Below are 22,302 nucleotides of genomic sequence, written 5' to 3'. Positions count from 1 at the left end.
AGCCAGTTGCGGGGGGTCGGCTCGCGGTGTAGGGTGAGCCCAGAGCACCTCCCCGCCTCGGGGGTGGGCTGCAGCCCGCCGGGCGCCGGAGGGGAGGGCGGGAACCCCGGCCCACTCCAGCACCGCGGACCGCGCCCCCGAGCCCGGCCCGTTCTGCGCGCGGCCCCTTTTCCGACCCGAAGCACCCGCCCGGACGCGAGCGGCCGGGACCCTCCGGAGAAGGCCGCGGAGAGGCCAAGGGTGACCCAGGGGCGCGGAGCGGGCGAGCGCGGTCACGGAGACCTCGCGGCCGCCGAACCAGCCGCCGGGGGAGCAAAGAGAAGCCGTGGCTTCGCCAGCCTCAGGCTCCCCGGTGGAGGCCCGGGAGCGGGTTTGAGAAGCCGCTGGGCGCCGCGTTCACCGCGGTTCTCTGCCCAAGAGGCGAAACCCATCGCCATGGATCAATACGAATATTGACTTAATTTTTACGGCCTTCAACCCGTCACCTTTCCGCGGCGGAGGGGCACTGGGGACCCCGGTGTCTGCCCGAACTTAAGGCGCAGGGCGAGACCCCGATTCCCGCCGCGTCCCTAAGCTTTCCAGGGACAGAAAATGGCCCCAGCCTGGTTTTTGAGCGCAGTGATGTGGAGTGGCCATTCTCCTAGGGCCTCAGTCCGCTCTTGGCGGCGCGCAGAGCCGTGGGGGCGCCTGGCTGCCCCTAGCCAGCGCCCTGGGCCAGTGGTGGAGGGGTGCGCCCCGGCCGCTCCCCGCCCCGCGCGGCGTCCGCCAGGCCCGGCCTCTCCCGCCGGTCGCCCGCCAGTGAGCGCGCCCGCCCGGGAGGCCCGTTGGCGTCATCTCCTCGGGGAGGCCCTCCAGGCCCCAGGCCGCTGCCGCTGCCGCTGCAGGGGAGGCCCCTGGAGACACGCCGTCCCCACCCCGCGCACCCGGGCCGGTCCGTTCCCGGGCCGCATAGGTGCCCCTTGCACAACTGTGGCCGGTGGCCTGGATTCCCGGGCCTGCGAGCCAGGGCAGCTGCCGCCTTCCAGCGGGGCGGCGATACCTCCACCTGGCACTCTAGCCCTGGGGAAGGAGCCCTGGATGTTGAGAGCAGGACACGCCCCTCCATACACCTTTCCACCATAACAGGTGTGACACCCCTGTCACCTTTTCCAAAAGCTCATGGTGGGGATGAGAGACACATCAGGGAGGGACCCACTGGCCTTGGCTTCACACACCTGAGGGGGAAGTGAAGCTCCCCAGGAATTGGGGGGGCACCTTCAGGGAGCCCTACACAGGAAGGGGCTCAAGCTCCCAGGCCCATCCCCAGCTGTGCTGGCCCTCTGCCTCTGGAAGCTGCAGGAGTGGAGGGCCCCGGGGTACCCCAGCTTTGCAGACACCACACCACTGCCGGGTTGGCCCCTGCCCTCTCTGGGCTCGGTGCCCCCTCCTTACCGACCCCAGGACGCTGGGCGCTCCCTGAGAGCCCAGCCAGAGGAGGCCCAGGCCCCAGAGACAGGCCGAGGGGAGGAAGATAAACAAGCGGCGCTTGATGGCCGCTGTCATCATGGCCGTCATCATGGCTTTCATTTGGCTGCCTAATGAGTCACATCACAGGCAGAGAGAAAAATTGTCAATCGCCCGGGCCCTAATGAATTTTTTTGCAAATTGTAATCAAGCCAGGCCGTCTCAGCTGGCTGATTAATGAGACCCACGAGGCTCGGCCAGCACCTCCGCTTTTTATTCCATCCCGTCCTCCCTGCACTAAATTAACAGCAACTTGTCTGAGCTTCAAATTAACTCCCAATGATTAATTCTGATGGGGGGGCCTGAAGAATAGCTTGTTCTAATAGGCTCTGGCCTGAGATGCTGTTGGAAATTAATACACTTCCCCTTTGGCTGCCGGCTTTAATCCAAGGTTGGGTTTTGACATCACTATATTTGTTGTTACAATAAATTCCACTTACATCTGCAGATCAAATAATTACACTTGGGAGCGCCGCGGACCTGCGCCCCACCCCCTCCCTGCGCTAGGGCTCCTGGGGGCTGTCTGCACCCTGGGTCCACCAGCGGGGGCAGGGGTCTGAAGTGAGGGGGGACTGCAGGAAGAGACACCAAATGGGATGAACCCCAGCCCTAGCCCCTCAGAGAACTGGGTACCCCTGGCCTTTGTAGAACCAAGGGTGCTTTGAAAACCTGAAGTCACATCTCCACTTTCGGGGGCAGGGCCCTCTTAGATTGGTCTCGGGTCTCAAATAACCTCCTCCCCCATGCCCCGCAGGGCCTGGGAGTACCCCTCGAGTCAGCGCCTTGGGCCACCAGTGCTTGGATTTTTCCCAACCCCAGCCCTTGCTGGAATTTTGGAGACTCGGCACAGGCTTCTGTGCGGTTTTCCCCTCCAGTCCTCAGGCCCAGGGTGGTTCTTTGGCAGGGTCTTTTCAGCTAAAGGGGGCGAACTGGGGTGGGGTTGGGTGGGGAGGCCTCCCAGGCCTCTGGAGACCGTGTTTGCCTGGCTGGACCATCCAGATGCCATGATTGTCCACGTGCTGGCCCGGCCACACTAGGTGTGTAGCTGCCGCAAGTACCTGCCTTGCAATATGCCCTTTCTCTTGGGGTCAGTGCCTGCTCCTTCTTGCATCTGTTTGTTGGAGCTTAATTGACTTAATCATTTCAACTGTGTCTGGCAAGCCTAGCACGGGCTTCTGCGGCTGCTCCCTCTGTCCCCAGGCCTGTCCCACGCGGAGACACTCTCTGTCCCCCCTTGGCAGAGGACTCTGGTGAGTAAGAAGCCAGCAGGGACACTCTGGCAGCCTTGGGATCTGGTCACCACCTGATTCTCGCCTCAGGGCCTTCTCAGCTCCGTGTGGAAATCCTGAGTGGAGGGTGGGGTGAGGTCCTGAGTGGTTGGAGCACCGTGCATTTCATGGCCTTGGTGGAAGTGTCAATCTTGGGTGACCCACACAGGCTAATGGCCTGCTAGCACCCAGCCATGGCCTCCCTGGAGAGGATGCTCTTATGTATGCACCCTTATTTCTGTCCTGGGAGACCCCAGGCCTCTGCTCAGACACTCATGACTGGAGCAGGCAGTCTGCTTGGATGCTCTGATGTGCCAACCTTTCCCAGACAGGCAGGGCACAGCAGGGCCTCATCCTGCCAAAGCTGAATGCCAGGCTCTGGGGTCTAGCCGGGAGCCGAGGTCTGGGGTCTACCAGGAAGGAGGTGCCTGGGCAAAGGGAGGTGGCATTAATCTTCATTTCGGGCCCTTATGGTGTAAACAGGAGAAATATGATCTTGGTAACCGAACGTGAATGCAAATCACACCGTCAGAGTAATAAAGCGCTTGAAACTCCGACACACAAAAGCAACACCATATGTATGAAGACAACCTGCATAAATTATAAATCACATCATAAAAATTGATTGCCTATTTGAACAGTTCAGAAGTGAAAGACCTAAGCTGACTTCCGCCCTCTCTGGCTTTGGGGCAAGGTCAGGGAGCACACGTTTGATGGGCTTTGGACCAGGGTACCCAGGCCCACTGTGGACAGGTCTGCTCCTGTGGAGGCGGGGCGCGCACAACCGGCTCTGCGCCACCAGGAGGGCACAGGCTTGAAACTCTGGAAGCCCTCCGGGCTCGGTGCCCACGGGGATCAAGGCCTGGTCTGGCCGCTCCACCAGACCAAGGAATGCTGCCCTTTCAGCCGGCACACGGTGCTGCCCGCTCAGACTGCCAACTCGGATGCAGAGGTCCCTGCTGAGGGCCGCCCTCCCCACAGAGTTAGCAGCGTGATGGATAGGGTGTGCATGCAGGCGGCTGTGCGCATGGAAGAGTGTTAATATGTGTACAGGTGTGAGGTTTCCCTCTCACGTCTAACCCCGCCTGGCCAGGTCTGTTGGTTTTCCTGGATTGCGGGTATCCAAGAGCCAGACACCCCGGAGGAGCCGTTCCCAGGCGCCTGGCACACAGCATCTTCCACCTCCAGAAGCTGGGCCTGCGCCTCTGAGGTCTGCCGGGCTCCTGTCCCACCGCGCGGAGGCCCCCGGAGCTGGTCTGGGTTCCCCACTTCCCACCCTCCAGAGCCCTCCCGCCAACCTCCAGGGTGCGGCGCCCCCCTTTCTGGTCTCCGCCAGTCACCCTTCCCCACCCCCACTCCGCCTCTGGGGTCTCCCCCGGGGTCTGGACTCTGGGCTGCTCTCCTCCCCACCCCGAGGTCCACCCTCGCCCCGACCGCCAGGAGCTCCCCCCAATACAAGTTTGGGGCCTGGCCTGCTCGCCTTCCACTGCCTGGGGCAGCCCCGCCCCGGAGCCGGGCCGCCCACTGCGCCAGGCAGAGGCCCACTGAGCCAGGCCCGGGCCGCTGGAGAGACGCTGCCGGACCGCGAGGAGGCCCTGGGCCTCGAGGGAGAGAGGAAGGAGGCCGGGATCGAGGAGGCAGGGAGGCGGTCGGGGGCGTCGAGGATGCCGCCCCCCTACCCCCGGCGACCTTGGCGGGGACGCTGTCCCGGGTCCGGAGCTCGAAATTGGAGGAGTGCCCCCGCCCAAAGCGTGACCGCGGCTGGAGAGCGGCCTAGGGCCCCCGGGCTTTGGGGCAGAGTCCGGTCTGGGAGGCAGATGTCTCGCTGGGCGCCCCCGGCCCCCCCATCTATTTCCCGCCACTGGACCCGCGCCTTTGTCAGGCCTGTCCGGCTCTGGTGTGGCCGCGCGCCCTCTTAAAGGGCCCGGCCCCCCGGCTCGGGCTCCACGGCCGCCCGAATGACAAAGCCCGAAATGGGATTACACCGACCTGATCCCAGGAAGCCCGCCCCCCGCCCCCGGCCCGCGCTCCGGCGGCCTCACCCCCGCACGTTCCCCTCTGCCCCTCCCCAGCCCGACTTCCGCCCGTGCACCTGGCTCGGCGGGACCCTGAAGCCCCCTGAGCGCCCTGGGGGTTTGGAAGTGGCCGCCGGATCCCAGGGAGGGAGCTCGGCCCGGCTCTGAATGACAAAGCGCGGCCCGGCCACCCCGCGGAAGGAAACGGAGAGGGGCTGCCCCGGCCCGCTTGGAGGGGCCTCCCTGCGGCCCGGTGGGGGCGGGGATGCGCAGCCCGGCTGTCAGAAACCACGGCCTGGTGGTCTGGACGGAAGTTGCCCCGAGCATCTCTCCCAGGGGGCCACAGGGTAGCTGGGGCCTAGGGTGCACGTGGGAACAGGAAGGACTCACCCCTGCACCCAGGCCTTCACCTGCCCGCTCCTCACACCGCCCTGGGGGCCCACAGCCAGACTGGGGCAGTGGGCCCCGTCAGGGAGGCAGTGCAGTGGGGCCTGGATCACTCAAAAACCTCGTCTCTCTCTCCGAAAGCTCTGGGCCCTGAGGCCAAGGCCACTGGCTCACACACCCAGCCCCCTGGGTCAGGGGTCAGAGGCCAGGGAACAAGGACTGGCCTTTTGGGGAAGGCTGGTGATGGGCAACTGTTGGGGAGACAGAGCTTCCCCCAATCTTGTTGGTGGACAAGGGGTGATTGGGGGTGGGGCAGGGCTGGTGATACCTGACCCCTTTTTTGAGTTTTCCTGTTTCTTCAAGTAGAGAGTCCATCATCTGACAAGGATGAAGTTGAGTAGGTCTTCCAGAGAGGGGGGTGCAGAGCAGCACAGAGGACACCGGAGGGGAGTCAGATCTTAATGGTAACCCCCTTAGCTAACCTTGGGCTTCCCTGGTAGCTCAGTTGGTAAAGCATCCGCATGCAATGCAGGAGACCCCGGTTCGACTCCTGGGTCAGGAAGATCCCCTGGAGAAGGGATAGGCTACCCACTCCAGAATTCTTGGGCTTCCCTAGTGACTCAGCTGGTAAAGAATCCACCTGCAATGTGGGAGACCTGGTTTCGATCCCTGGGTTGGGAAGATTCCCCTGGAGAAGGGAAAGGCTACCCACTCCAGTATTTTGGCCTGGAGAATTCCATGGACTTAGTCCATGGGGTCGCAAAGAGTCGGACATGACTGAGCAACTTTCACTTTCTTTCACTAGCTAACCTTGACCAAACCAGCGCACCCAACCTCCCTCCCCTCTACTCTCCCACCCCCCTACTCCCCCCATCCCCCACTCCTCCCACCACCCCCCACGCCCCCCTCTACCCCCACATCTGAACCTTTGTGTCTTCTCCTGATGACCTGGCACAAGGTCCCAGACTTCAGGATGCCTTGGTTTCTGGGGAGGTTAACAATAAAGCACAGTTGATGTGCGTGGTAACATCAGGGCCACCGCAGCAGCCTGCCTGGGGCCTCAGTGCACAGTTTTGAACTCAGACCACCTGGGCTCCCACCCTTGGGGGTTTAACTCTCCGACCTCAGTTTCCCCATCAGCATCAACAGGGCTGATCCAAGGGCCTGATGTGGGCTCAGGGCGCTGGGCAGCACGGGGCACACGGTTGGCATCATGAATCACTGTTTCCATTTTTATTGGAACAGAAGCAGGCTCCCCAGCTGAAGTCCAGGCAGAACCAAGGGCTGCGTGGACACATCTGCCTCTGCAGGGTGGCCTCAAGCGCCTCAGTGAGCCGCCTTCCACCTGTCCAACCCGGGTTAGTCCCACCACGGCCAAGGCCGTTCACTGTTCAATCCTGTCCTTTATAGAGATGGCCTGGAATCAGCGGCTCTGTCTTCACTCACTTGACAAAACAGGTTTAGGTCCTGCACAGGTGCCTTCTGCCCTCAAGGAGCCCAAAGTCCGTGGGCGGAGAGAGCTGCCTGGGCTGGGGACCACCCAGGGCAGGAGGTACCTCTTCAGCCATGAAGACCATCTCAACTCAGACTTCTTCCATGAAACCAAATGGCTTCAGTGATCCATACGTGCTAGCTGATGGGATCTGCTGTGATGGCAGCTAAGTGACAACTTAGACCCGAAGTCGGGGGTCCCTGGGGTGGGCCTGGGGGGAGGCAGGAGTCCAGCTGTAGTTGTTCTGCACAAAGCCCGACATCGGCGGTCTCAGCAGCTGTGTCGATTACAAATAATGATGTGATGTCTTGTTTCAGAAGGGGTTTCATCATGCCTCATATTTGTACAATTCCTCCTCGGCACAGACACTCATCTCCCTCCAGAGGGGCCTGGTGGGATGATTAAGAAAGCTGCCAGGAGCCCCAGCCCTGTAAAAGCTAAGATAAGCTTTTCAATGCATTGTTGTTGCCATCTTTAATCAGAAAATCTCCGAGTTGGGTGAAATCCAGCCACACTCAACATTTGATTTTGTGCTAACTTGGGACACTCGGCCACCCACATGCAGAAATAGCATAGACCTTCAGGTGATCATTCAGAATATTTGTGTTACCAAAGCTGTCATTTCACATACGTGTATATGATGATTACTTTTGGGCTTTAGACTATGGATCATTGAAAAATGTTTATCAGTAGTTTTGAAGTGGATTTCCATTTTCCATGACCATGGCTGGAATTTTTTTCCCCCAATAATTTTCATACTTCAGGATTTTGAGAGCTCTAAATTGGGAGAAAAGAATGATAATTGCCCATCTCTAAGTGAGAGATTGTTAATTTGGGATTTACAAAGGACTTTCCTTCATGAATAATAGTGAAGACAAATTTGTCTTCCTGCCTCATTTTGCAAAGTCACATTTGTAAAGTCAGGAGGTTTCCATTCTTCCCTCTAATTACACTTTCCCTCCAGAAGGCAGTTCTGCAGTCCAGTGGCGGCCACCCGGGATCGACATGAGTGGACCAGAGTGGGACCCTGAGTTCCCAAGAGCATCTTGGAACTCTGCCATCTCCTTACCCTAGCAGCACCTGCAGTCCAGAGCGTCTGTACCCAGGGTTTTGGCATCGCTACCAGGTAGTTCTTTGTGGTATGGACTGTCCCACGAATGTCAGAGATGGGACCCTGTTAAATGACAGCCAAAACTGCCCTCCAGGAGACTGGAGCTGTCCCTAGCTAGGAACACTTCTCCTGGGCAGGGACCTAACAGGACCCTGGGTGAAACACCCACCCTTGGGCACTCAGTGCCAAAGAGGAAGACAGCTTGTCCCAGTGTGGGGAGACCGGTGTGCCCTGAAGTTCGTGGCAAGACCCTCGTCCCCAGCCGGTGTGGGCAAGAAAGGCACGCGGGGCAGAGGACCTGGGCGGAGGCTGCCCCACGAGCAGACATTGACCAGAGCCTGCCATGGAGCTGCTGCCAGCCCCCAGGACTGCCAGCCAGCTCAGCGCTGCTCGCATCACCAACTGCCTACAGCTCAGTGCCCTGAGGGCTCACCTGGTTCCTCTGCTGCTCGGGTGCCCTCTGGGCTCCAGGATCTGCTTCTGCATCTGTGAGAGTGATGCTGGTCACTTGCACGCAGCAGTCACAGCCAACCGCAGCTGGGGACAGCCACATGAGATCTCAGAGCTCCAGGCACCCGGGCTGAGCGCTGACCATGAACATGGGCAGTTTCACCCAGGGAGTTCTCTCTTCCCAAGTCACCTTCCTCTGCAGAGGTTGTCCGGCACTTCCGTGGTTCCACGCCCCATCCCTTGAGCTCTGTGTATCTTGGGGGGCACAAGACCTTCATGGGGGTCCACCTTGGCAGCCCAGAGCTCTTGAGGGGTCTCTGCCGACCTTACTCCCCTTGGGCTTTTCCAGTGCTTCCTCAAAATGAATGAATGAATGATAACAGTAATTATTAATAATAATTGTTCTTTTCCCCTGATACTACCCAGTCACCAAAGAAATGGAGGGGTTTGCAGAGAAACTTGGAGATGTTTAGCAAAGTCCTTGGTGAGAGCAGAGACCACAACTTGCGTGTCATTCAGTCCTTGAAGCCCAGCATCCACCAACACCCTAGTGCTGCCATTGCTTCAGCTGAAGGAATTCAATGGTCCTTTCAGTAATGTTCTCATTAACACTGTCTCTTCTTGGCTGGACCATCTTGGTCTTGAAATGATGATTTAGTCAGATGAGCTCATGTCCCCTCCAGCCCCCTGGTCAGACCCTCCAGCCCAGATGGGGAGAGTTCCAACTCCTCCCTCTCCTCTCCCTATAACCCTGCTGAGAGACATCAGAGGAGTCCCTGGGAGGCCAGCGCGTGGCTGGCGAGAGGACAGGGATGCTAAAGATGTCCGTGCTTTCCAGATTAACTGCTCACGTCAAGGCAATCCCAATCAGAATCCCAGAAGGATGATCTGAAAAGTTACTAAATGATTCTAGAGTACCTCTGGAAGACGGATAAACGGATGTGGTTGGGGAATTACTTTTGGTCATTTTGTTTATTTATTGAAATATAGAAATAAACTGCAACTTTGTCAGAACTTATTGCCTGAATGTGTATTAATGTATTCGCTGCATTTTTTAAGGTAAAGTTGCTATGGCATGTAGTGTACGTATAGAAAGTGAGAAGAAATGAAGACGCAGCAGATTAGATAGAATTTAGCATCAGGTTAGCTTTGAAAAACGATGTTGTCATATATGGATTTTAGCACATGCCACCCTTTAAAACCTCTTCTGGAGGAGATCAAATAGCTGTAACCTGGTTAATTTCGGGCAATGGATATTTTGGACTAATATGGACAACATAAATATGTTTTAGGGCTAGTGGATATACGGCATAAGGATTGATGAGAAAATGAAAACCTGAGCTTTATAGTTTACAATCCATAAACCATTTTATAATGTTCAAAGATAAGATTCCATTATTGATAACATTGAATACAATTACCCTGAACATTGATGGGTCAAAACATTTCACTCGATTATGGAATGTTAACACAGGACTTGTTTTGATTCTTGGATGGACATAATAATGCCAACTAACTTTATTTGCTTTCTTGTTTACATGTGGGGGGTTTTGTTTTTAAAGTTATTTTGTTTAAAAAAGCCTCAGTAAAGATTTATTGCTGTTAATAAATAAAGAAATACATGTAGTTGATTATAACATTGCATTAGTAACACAGCAGTGATGCAGTTACATATTTGAGCTTCTTTTCCAATATAGGTAAGTACCAGATGCTGACTATAGCTCCCCATGCTGGGCGGCAAGACCGTGTTGTTCATCTGTTTTATATACAGTGGTGTGCGTCTATCAACCCCCGGTTCCTAATTTATCCCCCACTTTTCCCCTTTGGTAACTGTAAATTTGTCTCCTATGTCTGTGAGTCAGTTTATTTTTCTGTAAATAAATTAATTTGTATTATTTTTTATATTTCACATGTACATGATATCACATCATACTTTTTATCTGATTTTACTTCACTTAATATGATAATCTGTAAGTCCATCCAAATTGCTGCAAATGGCAATATTTCATTCCTTTTTTATGGCTGCGTAAGAGTCCACTGTGCACTGTTGTTTGGTTGCTAAGTTGTATATGACTTTTGCAACCCTGTGACTGGAGCCCACCAGGCTCCTCTGTCCATGGAATTCTCCGGGCAGGAATACTGGAGTGGGTAGCCATTTCTTACATATGTGTGTATATATAAATACACATGTACATATATATTTGTATATATACATGCATTTTATATATACATTATACACACACACACATACATACCACATCTTATTTATCCACTCATCTGTCAATGGACATTTAGCTTGCTTCTATGTCTTGGCTATTGTAAATAGTACTTCAATGAACATTGTGATGCATGTGTGTTTTCAAATTAGGGTTTTTATCTTCTCCGGATGTATGCCCAGGAGTGGGATTGCTGGATCATATGGCAGCTCTCCTTTTAGCTTTTTAAAGAGCCTCCATACTGTTAAGCCTTTCTGACCAGAATGGGATGATACCTCATTGTGGTTTTGATTTGCATTTCTCTCATAATTAGCAATTTTGAGCATCTTTTCATGGGCTTGTTGGCACACGTGTGTCATCTTTGGAGAAATGTCTATCGAGGGCCTCTGTAGCTGGGGAATTTTTAAAGAGAAGCATAACGAGGAGAGCACTTTGATAAAACACACATCTAATGTCCGTGAAGGATGGGCCCTCTTCTGAGCCCTTACATTTATCAATTAATTGAATCTTTACAACAGCCCTCTGAGCTATGTGTTGCATTTAACCAGAGGAAACTGCTGGTGCTTGCTAGAATTTTTGTATCTGCAAAGTGGCAATTTTGTATCATTGTCATCCACGCTTTGCAGATTAAAAAAACCAGGGCACAGAGAGGTTAAGTACTGCGCCTAGGTCACACAGCTAGCAACTGGTAGATCCAGGATTTACCTCCAGACAAGCTGGCTTCAGGGCTAGTGCTCATAAGATGGTATGATGTAGCTGACAGATTACTCAGAATTAGACTCTACAATATATGAAAATGTGATCTATGATAAAGAAAGCTCCACAAGTTTGTGGAAAAGGAAGAATAGCTGCATCGTGGCATTTGGAAAAACTGGCCAATTAGGGGAAGAGACATCTTTACCTCCCACCTTTACCGCAGATCAATTACAGATGGATTAAAGAGTTCAATGCACAAAAGGAAACCTCCAAGACCTAGAAGAGAGGATTAGGTGAATAATTATCTGCTGAGTGGGGAGGACACCAGGAAAGAATAGCAAAGCCATCTACATAAAAACACTGGAGCTCTTGTTCATTAAAAAGATCATAAAACAATTAAAAGTATAAGGAACAACTGGGAAAATCACTTGTCAGAAACTTGACAAGATGGATTAACACGTTTCCATGTGAAGAACTAGAATACAAGGGAAAGGAAATTGCGGGAGAGCATAGAAGGACAATTCATGGAAAGGAAAAAGCAAACTGATTCCACAAACATCTGTAGAGCACGTATTTCTTACGAGACCCTCTTTTGGTCTTGAGAAGGAACTTGCCTTCTATGGGGTGAGACTGACGTGAAACAGACCAATAAATGAATGTGACCTAATGCCAGGTGTCGTGAAAACAGGTATGTGACAGGAAGGAGTATAAGGCAGAGTGGGGAGACGGGGAGTGGGAGGTGCCATTTTAGATGGAGGGCCAGGGACCAGCTTGCTGATGAGGTGACGATTGGGTACCTCCCAGAAAGAAGTGAGGGAACAAGAAATGCCCAGGTCTGGGGGCAGAGCATCCCAGGCAGAGGGACAGCGATGGGACTCACGCTTCTGGAGCAGACTGGCAAGGAGGAGGGCCATGGGAGCATGGGACCACAGAGGTGGCCAGACTCCCGACCGTGGAAAGCTTTAGAGGCTCTGCGAAGGACCTGGATTTTATTTCAACGGATACAGGAAGACATTGGAGGGGTCAGAGTACAGGAGTGCATACTTTTTCTCTAATTGCTAATAAACATATAAAACTGTCCAGAGATAACAATTAAAAACCAAAGTGAAGCAGGAAGGTAATTCTTCAAATTAGCAAAGTTTATAACATAAAAATGACATAAGAATCTATATTATTCCTCTAGCGCCACCTGGGAAGCCCCGAAAAATTTAGAATGTAAAACAATTTGTAAAACCAGACGCTGATATGGTGTAGGGAGGTGGATACTCATTCATGGCTTGTGGAAGTACATCCATTCAATAAATAGCACTTGAAAAGCCACCATGCTTCCAAAATGAAAAGACAACTTACAAAACGGGAGAAAATATTTGCAAATGATATAACAAACAAACGGATTAATTTCCAGAAATACAAACAACTCATGTAGCTCAATATATGAAAACCTAAACAATCTAATAAAAAATGGGCAGAAGATCTAATTAGACACTCTCCAAAGAAGACATACAGATGGCCAACAGGCATATGAACAAACACTTAGCATCATTAATTGTTAGAGAAATGCAAATCAAAACCACAATGAGGTATTACCTCCTCTGGTCAGAATGTCTGTCATCAAAAAGTCTCAGTTCAGTTCACTCACTCAGTCATGTCGGACTCTTTGAGACCCCCATGGGCTGCAACATGCCAAGCTTCCCTGTCTATCACCAACTCCCGGAGCTTGCTCAAACTAATGTCCGTGGAGTCAGTGATGCCATCCAACCATCTCATCCTCTGTCGTCCCCTTTTCCTCCTGCCTTCAATCTTTCCCAGCATCACGGTCTTTCCAAATGAGTCAGTTCTTCTCATCAGGTGGCCAAAGTATTGGAGTTTCAGCTTCAGCATCAGTGCTTCCAATGAATATTCAGGACTGATTTCCTTTAGGATTGACTGGTTGGATCTCCTTGAAGTCCAAGAGACTCTTAAGAGTCTTCTCCAATACCATAGTTCAAAAGCATCAATTTTTTGGCACTCTAAAAAATGGTCCAACTCTCACGTCCATACATGACTACTAGAAAAACCAAAGCTTTGACAAGACGGACCTTTGTTGGCAAAGTAATGTCTCTGCTTTTTAACATGCCGTCTAGGTTTGTCATAGCTTTTCTTCCAAGGAGCAAGCGTCTTTTAAGTTCATGGGTGCAGTCACCATCTGCAGTGATTTTGGAGCCCCTCCAAAATAATCTGTGGCTGTTTCCATTGTTTCCCCATCTATATGCCATGAAGTGATGGGACCGGATGCCATGATCTTAGTTTTCTGAATTGTTGGCTTTAAGCCAACTTTTTCACTCTCCTCTTTCACTTTCATCAAGAGGCTCTTTAGTTCTTTGCTTTTTACCATAAGGGTGGTGTCATCGGCATATCTGAGGTTATTGATATTTCTCCCGGCAATCTTGATTCTAGCTTGTGCTTCATCCAGCCCAGCATTTTGCGTGATGTACTCTACGTATAAGTTAAATAAGCAGGGTGACAATATACAGCCTTGATGTACTCCTTTTCCTATTTGGAACCAGTCTTGTTCCATGTCCAGTTCTAACTGTTGCTTCTTGACTTGCATGCAGATTTCTCAGGAGGCAGGTCAGGTGGTCTGGTATTCCCATCTCTTTAAGAATTTTCCACAGTTTGTTGTGATCCGCACAGTCAAAGGCTTTGAAGTAGTCAATAAAGCAGAAGTAGATGTTTTTCTGGAACTCTTTTGCTTTTTCGATGATCCAACAGATGTTGGCAATTTGATCTCTGGTTCCTCTCCATTTTCTAAATCCAGCTTGAACATCTAGAAGTTCACAGTTCACATACTGTTGAAGCCTGTGGCCTAGAGAATTTTGAGCATCACTTTGCAAGCATGTGAGATGAATGCAATTGTGCAGTAGTTTGAACATTCTTTGGCATTGCCTTTCTTTGGGATTGGAATGAAAACTGACCTTTTCCAGTCCTGTGGCCACTGCTGAGTTTTCCAAATTTGCTGGCATATTGAATGCAGCACTTTCACAGCATCATCTTTTAGGATTTGAAATAGCTCAACTGGAATTCCATCACCTCCGCTAGCTTTGTTCATTGTGATGCTTTCTAAGGCCCACTTGACTTTGCATTCCAGGATGTCTGGCTCTAGGTGGGTGATCACACCATCGTGGTTATCTGGGTCATGAAGATCTTTTTTGTACAGTTCTTCTGTGTATTCTTGCCACCTCTTCTTAATAATTTCTGCTTCTGTTAGGTCCATACCATTTCTGTCCTTTTTCGTGCCCATCTTTGCATGAAATGTTCCCTTGGTATCTCTAATTTTCTTGAAGAGATCTCTAGTCTTTCCCATTCTATTGTTTTCCTCTATTTCTTTTCATTGATCACTGAGGAAGGCTTTCTTATCTCTCCTTGCCATTCTTTGGAACTCTGCATTCAAATGGGTATATCTTTCCTTTTCTCCTTTGCCTTTCATTTCTCTTCTTTTTTCAGTTATTTGTAAGACCTCGTCAGACAACCATTTTGGCTTTTTGCATTTCTTTTTCTTGGGGATGGTCTTGATCTCTGCCTCCTATACAATGTCATGAACCTCAGTCCATAGTTCTTCAAACACTCTGTCTATTAGATCTAATCCCTTGCATCTATTTGTCACTCCCACCGTATAATTGTAAGGGATTTGATTTAAGTCATACCTGAATAGTCTCGTGGTTTTCCCTACGTTCTTCCATTTAAGTCTGAATGTGGCAATAAGAAGTTCATGATCTGAGCCACAGTCAGCTCCCAGTCTTCTTTTTGCTGACTGTATAGAGCTTTTCCATCTTTAGCTGCAAAGAACATAATCAGAACATAATCTGACTTGGTATTGACCATCTCGTGATGTCCATGTGTAGAGTCTTCTCTTGTGCTGCTGGAAGAAGTTGTTTGCTGTGACCAGTGCGTTCTCTAGGCCAAACTCTATTAGCTTTTGCCCTGTTTCATTCTGTACTCCACGGCCAAATTTGCCTGTTACTCCAGGTGTCTCTTGACTTCCTACTTTTGTGTTCTAGTCCCCTATAATGAAAAGGACATCTTTCGGGGGCGTTAGTTCTAGAAGGTCCAGTAGGTCTTCATAGAACTGTTCAACTTCAGGTTCTTCAGCATTACTGGTTGGGGCATAGACTTGGATTACTGTGATATTGAACAGTTTGCCTTGGAAATGAACAGAGATCATTCTGTTGTTTTTGAGATTGCATCCAAGTACTGCATTTCAGACTCTTTTATTTACTATGAGGGCTACTCCATTTCTTCTAAGGGATTCCTGCCCACAGTAGTAGATATAATGGTCACCTGAGTTAAATTCACCCATTCCAGCCCATTTTAGTTCACTGATTCCTAAAATGCCATTGTTCACTCTTGCCAACTGTTTGACCACTTCCAATTTGCCTTGATTCATGGACCTAACATTCCAGCTTCCTATGCAATATGGTTCTTTACAGCATCAGACTTTACTTCCATCACCAGTCACAGCCACACCTGGGTGTTGTTTTTGCTTTGGCTCCATCACTTCATTCTTTCTGGAGTTATTTCTCCACTGTTCTCCAGTAGCATATTGGGCACCTACTGACCTGGGGAGTTCATCTTTCAGTGTCCTATCTTTTTGTCTTTTCATAGTGTTCATGGGGTTCTCAAGGCAAGAATGCTGAAGTGGCTTGCCATTCCCTTCCCCAGTGGATCATGTTTTGTCAGACTTCTGCACCATGACCTGTCCATCTTTGGTGGCCCTACATGACATGGCTCATAGTTTCATTGAGTTAGACAAGGCTGTGGTCCATGTGATCAGCTTGATTAGTTTTCTGTGATGGTGGTTTTCATTCTCTCTTCCCTCTGAGGGATAATGATAAGAGGCTTATGGAAGCTTTCTGATGGGAGAGACTGACTGTGGTAAAAACTGGGTCTTGCTCTGATGGGCGGGGCCATGCTCAGTAAATCTTTAATCCAATTTTCTGTTGATGGGTGGGGCTGTGTTCCCTCCCTGTTGTTTGATCTGAGGCCAAACTATGGTGGAGGTAATGAAGATAATGGAGACCTCCTTCAGAAGGTCCCATGTATGCACTGCTGCACTCAGTCAATGGCCCTGACCCAGCAGCAGGCCACCGCTGACCCACGCCTCCACCAGAGGCCCCTGGACACTCCCAGGCAAGTCTGTGTCAGTCTCTTTTGGGGTCACTGCTCCTTTCCTCTGGGTCCCGGTGCACAAGCTTTTTTTTGTGCCCTCCAAGAGCCTGTTTCCCCAGTCCTATGTAAGTTCTGGCAGCTCTATGGTGGGGTTAATGGTGACCCTTCCAAGAGGGCTTATGCCACACCCAGCTCTGCTGCACCCAGAGCCTCTGGCTCTGCGGCAGTCCACTGCTGACCCAAACCTCCACAGGAGACACTCAAACGCTCAGAGTCAGGTCTGGCTCAGTCTCTGTGGGGTCTCCTGGTGTGCCCAGGGTTTTGTTTGAGCCCTCCAAGCTTCTCTGGCGGGTATGGGGTTTGATTCTAAATGCAGTTTCGCCCCTCCTGCCATCATGCTGGGGCTTCTCCTTTGCCCATGGATGTGCGGAATCTTCTTTAGGTGGGAGCCAACATTCTCCTGTTGATGGCTGTTCAGCAGAAAGTTGTAATTTTGGAGTTCTTGCAGAAGAAGATCAGTGCACGTCCTTCTACTCCACCATCTTGTGCGTCTGCCACGCCCTGGCTATTGTAAATAGTGCTGCAATGAACACTGGGGTGCATGTGTCTTTTTGAACTGTTTCTTTGGGTACACGCCCAGTAGTGGGATTGCTGGTTCATGTGGTAGCTCTATTTTTAGGTCTCTCTCTCTCTTTTTAAGTATTTATTTGTTTGCCTACACCGGGTCTTAGTTGCATCATGCAGGATCTTTCATTGCCCACATGGTCTCTCTAGCTGTAGCATTCGGACTTAGCTGCCCCAAAGCGTGTGGGATCTTCCTGACCAGGGGTGGGAACTACATTCCCTGCATTGCAAGGTGGATTCTTAACTTCTGGACCACCAGGGAAGTCCCTATTTTCAGTTTCTTAAGGAACCTCCAGGGCTTCCCTTGTGGCTCAGCTGGTAAAGAGTCTGCCTGCAATGTGGGAGACCTGGGTTTGGTCCCTGGGTTGGGAAGATCCCATGGAGAAGGGAACTGCTACTCACTCCAGTATTCTGGCCTGGAGAATTCCATGGACTGTACGCATGTGGTCATGAAGAGTCAGACACAACTGAGTGACTTTCACTTCACTTCATTTCGAGGAAACTCCAGAGTGTTCTGCATAGTGGCTGTATCAATTTACATTCCCACCAAGAGTAGAAGAGGGTTCCCTTTCCTCCTCACCCTCTCTAGCATTTATCGTTTGTAGGTTTTGTGTGGCTGGCACAGCTGTCTTCTGGACTCGAGTGTCCATCTGTACCCACTCCAGGCTGCTCTCTCCTGAGGTCTCACCAGGAGACCAGGTGCAGCCTGGCTGGGCATCCCCTGTTCTCACCCCACCCCACCCTGGTAGGGGCAGACAGTGCCTTTTGGTGGTTTTTGTTTGGACTCAGTGAAGAACTGACTCATTGGAAAAGACCCTGATGCTGGGAAGGATTGAAGGCGGGAGGAGAAGGGGATGACAGAGGATGAGATGGCTGGATGGCATTACTCACTCAATGGACATGTGTTTGAGCAAGCTCTGGGAGTTGGTGATGGACAGGGAAGGCGGGTATGCTGCAGTCCATGGGGTCGCAAAGAGTGGGACACGACTGAGCGACTGAACTGAACTGAGCTGAGCTGACTAGGTGGCTGGGGTGGTGGGCAGAAGCCCCAAACCTCAGGGCTGAGCTGGTTTGCCACTCTTACTGCGGGGTCCGGGCCTGAGATCAGGGCTCCTATATGTCTCTATCAGCTCTGGGGTACCAGGGCAGACCTGTGGGCTAGACAGGCCCAGATGCTCTGAGGGTGCCAGCCAAGGCCACATCCCAGAAGCCAGCTCCCTGGGGATCCTCAGGGAATAAATTCTTGAGAGCAAGGAGACCCCGTCAGGAGGCCAAGGACTCGATGCCTGGGGCTGCTGAGTGGGAGAGTCAGGGGAGGAGGGGCTCGGTGGGTGCTTTCAGCAGGGCTTGGGGTCTGGTGAGGAGGACTTCATGTGCAAGAACAGCTGGTGTGCAGAGAAGGAAGGTCAGGGCATGGAGATGGGGGGAGGTGAGGGAGAGAAAGGAAAGGTCTAGGGTTTTCTTTCTTGGCACCGCACGAGGGCTCTGTGTGTTACTGAATGAATGGGCCAACCCAAGTTCTGAATGGACCTTCCACTGAATGGACTGATGGGCCGACCCCTGTTCCGCTCCGGACCTTAGGTGCTGGGGCTGTGGCTGCCGGGAAGGACATCTGTGTGAGTGAGACCATAACCACCCCCAGTAATACACGTTCTGCAGGGACAATGCCAACCAGAGTGGAGACGACATCCCCGCCTCGCTTGCTATGGGACATGGCCACGTGATGGGGTTCTGGACAGACCGCGAGCTGGAAGCCTTCCAGGAAAGTGCCCTTCCCGCCTCTGGGTCTCTTCTCCCGTCTGCAGCCCGGCTTACAGCCGCTGCCTGGGGCCATAAGAAGGAGGGTTGTCCTACTGAGTGTCGAGTGCTGAGCTCACTGGAGTCCACGTTCCCCAAGGACTCCACCCTCCTTGGCAGGGCTTGAGAATTTTTACTTGATCCCTGATGGAACTTGAGTCTAAACTTTCTGTCTTGTGGCAACCACTGCCGATTTGGGGGCTTTCCATTTCTGGCACCATCTGAAATCTACCCAACACAGTGTGTCCATGAAGGCCTCCCCACCCTGCCCTGGTTCTCACTGCCATCCTGTATTAGTTGGGGACTGTGGGTGGTGCCCGGGGCCCACCACCAACCATGAAATTGGAATCTTCAGGGATGAGGCCAGGGTCCATATTCTCTAAAAGCCCCAGGTAATTCCAGTGAACAGCTATAAGAGTTATAAGGGAACAGCTACAAGGGAATGAGTGGTCTACATAAACAGAGGAAAAATGGAGTGTATTTGTTCTTCCTCCAGCTATTATGACGTCAGGCACTGGGAGCCCATCTCGCTGCCCATCTGGGCAACTGCGTGTGGCAAGCTCCAGGCAGTGAATGAATTTCCTAAGCAATGTGGAGAGGTCAAATGTATTTATTCAATACATTTATAAGCACTTACTCTATGCAAAGAGGAAAGTGAAAGAGTTGACTTAAAACTCAGCATTCAGAAAACTAAGATCATGGCATCTGGTCCCATCACTTCATGGCAAATAGATGGGGAAACAATGGAAATGGTGACAGACTTTATTTTCTTGGGCTCCAAAATCATTGCAGATGGTGACTGCAGCCATGAAATTAAAAGACACTTGCTCCTTGGAAGAAAAGCTATGACCAACCTAGACAGTATATTAAAAAGCAGAGACATTACTTTGCCAACAAAGGTCCATCTAGTCAAAGCTTTGGGTTTTCCAGTAGTCATGTATGGATGTGAGAATTGGACTATAAAGAAAGCTGAGCACCGAAGAACTGATGTTTTTGAACTATGGTATTGGAAAAGACTCTTGAGAGTTCCTTGGACTGCAAGGAGATCCATCCAGTTCATCCTAAAGGAGATCAGTCCTGGGTGTTCATTGGAAGGACTGATGCTGAAGCTGAAACTCCAATACTTTGGCCACCTGATGTGAAAAACTGACTCATTTGAAACGACCCTGATGCTGGGAATGACTGCAGGCAGGAGAAGAAGGGGATGACAGAGGATGAGATGGTTGGATGGCATCACCGACTCAATGGACATGAGTCTGAGTAAGCTCCAGGAGTTGGTGATGGACAGGGAAGCCTGGTGTGCTGCAGCCCATGGGGTCGCAAAGGGTTGGGCATGACTTAACGACTGAACTACAATGATCTGGCTTCCTGGTAGACATTAAAGAAAAGGAGCAGCAGAAAAAGCAAGGAAGGCAGCCTGGTATCGGAGGTGTCCATTGCTTGGATCTGGGTGCAGTGTTGGAGGGAGTGATATGTGGTCAGCTCTGGGAGGTATTTTTGGAGAGGACAGGTGATAAGAAGTCATGGCCAGTGTCTGTACATTTGGACAAGCATCTGGCAAGGGCGAGCTGATGTTTACTAATGTGGGACTTATTGGGAAGGGAAAAATTAATTTCTGCTTTGAAAACAATGCACTTGAGATGACAATTAGATTTCAAAGGCACTGTTAATTGGCTGCCCCAACACCTAGTCCCAGCCTCCTTTTCTGTTTCTCCACCCACGGAACAGAGGCCAGAAAGGATAAATATTTGTGGCTAGTTCCATCACTTTATCCCGTGGACATGAACACAATGTCTGGAGCTATGGCAACTGTCTTTTGACTGTGAGGTAGCTTGTGAAGGTAGTGAAACAGCATGAAAGAAATTGAATTAAAAAAATGAACCAAAATACTGCTGAGCCGCAGCACCAGACCTGGACTATCTGCTTCCAAATACTCTGTTATGTGATACGATTAAATATCTTCCATGCTTACGCCTCTCTTACTTGAGTATTCCATTGTCTATAGCCAAATGCATTCACAACTATACAACATCCAAATACCTACTCAGCCACGGATATAAGAATCTAGAACTCAGGGCAAAGACAAGGTAAGAAATATAAATTTGGAAGTCAAGGGCAAATATTGAAAGCCCTGGGCCCTGATGAGATTGTGAGAAAGAAGACAATAGGTCAAAGATCAAGTCCTGAGACATCTGGCTTTTGGGAATCTAAAAAGGAGGAGGAGCACCCAGCAGAGGAGACCAGGAGGGACCTAGCATATGGTGGGTGTGTGTGCATGTGTCTATACACACACATACACAAGTGAGACCTTTGGTTTGGGGGTCATGTGCTACATGTCTATGCACTGCTCTGCGATCTGACTATTAAAAATTTATTTTATTTTATTTATTTTTGGCTACCATGGGTCTTCATTGCTGGGTGTGGGCTTTCTCTAGTTGCAGTGCAGGGGGTTCTAATTACGGTGGCTTCTCTCGTTGGGGGGCATGGGCTCTAGGGTGCCAGGGCTTCGGTAGTTGCGGCACATGGGCTTACTGGCCCTGTGGCATGTCCTGGAATCTTCCTGGACCAGGGATCAAACCTGTGTTCTCTGCATTGGCATGAGGATTCTTAACCACTGGACACCAGCGAAGTCCTGCAACTTGACTTCTTATTAGCAGTGTATCACAGTCACCTTCTTACCTCACTACATATGAAGTGAGAGTGTCAGTTGCTGTCGGGTCCAACTCTTTGCAACCCAATGGACTGTAGCCTACCAGGCTTCTCTGTCCATGGAATTCTCCAGAGAAGAATACTGAAGTGGGTTGCCATTCCCTCTCCAGGGGTATCTTCCCAGGCCAGGGATTGAACCCAGCTCTCCTGCATTGCAGGCAGATTCTTTAGCATCTGAGTCACCAGGGTCTCAGGTCTCAGAATATAGGTCTACTTTTTTTTCTTTTTAATGGCTACTATTATTCTATTATATGGCTATTCCATAATTTAGGTGTCATATGTTAAAAAATCTTCCATCCTATTGTTTTATACATGGAATTGGTACGATTAGCTAGCCATTTGGAAAAGATAAAATTTTCACAAATGGAAGATGAATGAAAAGCTTAAATGTAATAAAATACTATTAAATGATAGAAGTGTACCACAAGAGAAATTGAGTTTTGCATAACTGGAGTGAGGAAGGATTTTCTATGCATCACACTAAGGGTAAGAACCATAAAAGTAAAGACTGAGTTGAAGACATAGGTGTTAAAATTCTGTACATTAAATAAATCATAAAATTGGAAAAGAAATGAAACAATGAAAAAAAATTTGTAAGTGTTCTATGTAAAGAGCTAATGTCCTTTAAGTTTACACATCATTAAGAAAAAGGTAAATATGCCAAAAGAAAAGTGAGTGAAGTATATGCAAGAGTGTGTTGCTGTTGTTTAGTCACTGAGTTGTGTCCGACTCTTTGTGACCCCATGGAGTGTAGCCTGCCAGGCTCCTCTGTCCTTGGGATTTTCCAGGCAAGGATACTGGAGGGAGTTGCCATTTCCTTCTCCAGGGGGGTCTTCCCAATCAGGAATCAAACTTGTGTCTCCTTCATTGGCAGGCAGATTCTTCATCA

Source organism: Cervus elaphus, chromosome 20 (assembly GCF_910594005.1).
Source record: "Cervus elaphus chromosome 20, mCerEla1.1, whole genome shotgun sequence".
Classification (NCBI taxonomy): domain Eukaryota; kingdom Metazoa; phylum Chordata; class Mammalia; order Artiodactyla; family Cervidae; genus Cervus; species Cervus elaphus.
This window is presented reverse-complemented; position numbering follows the sequence as displayed.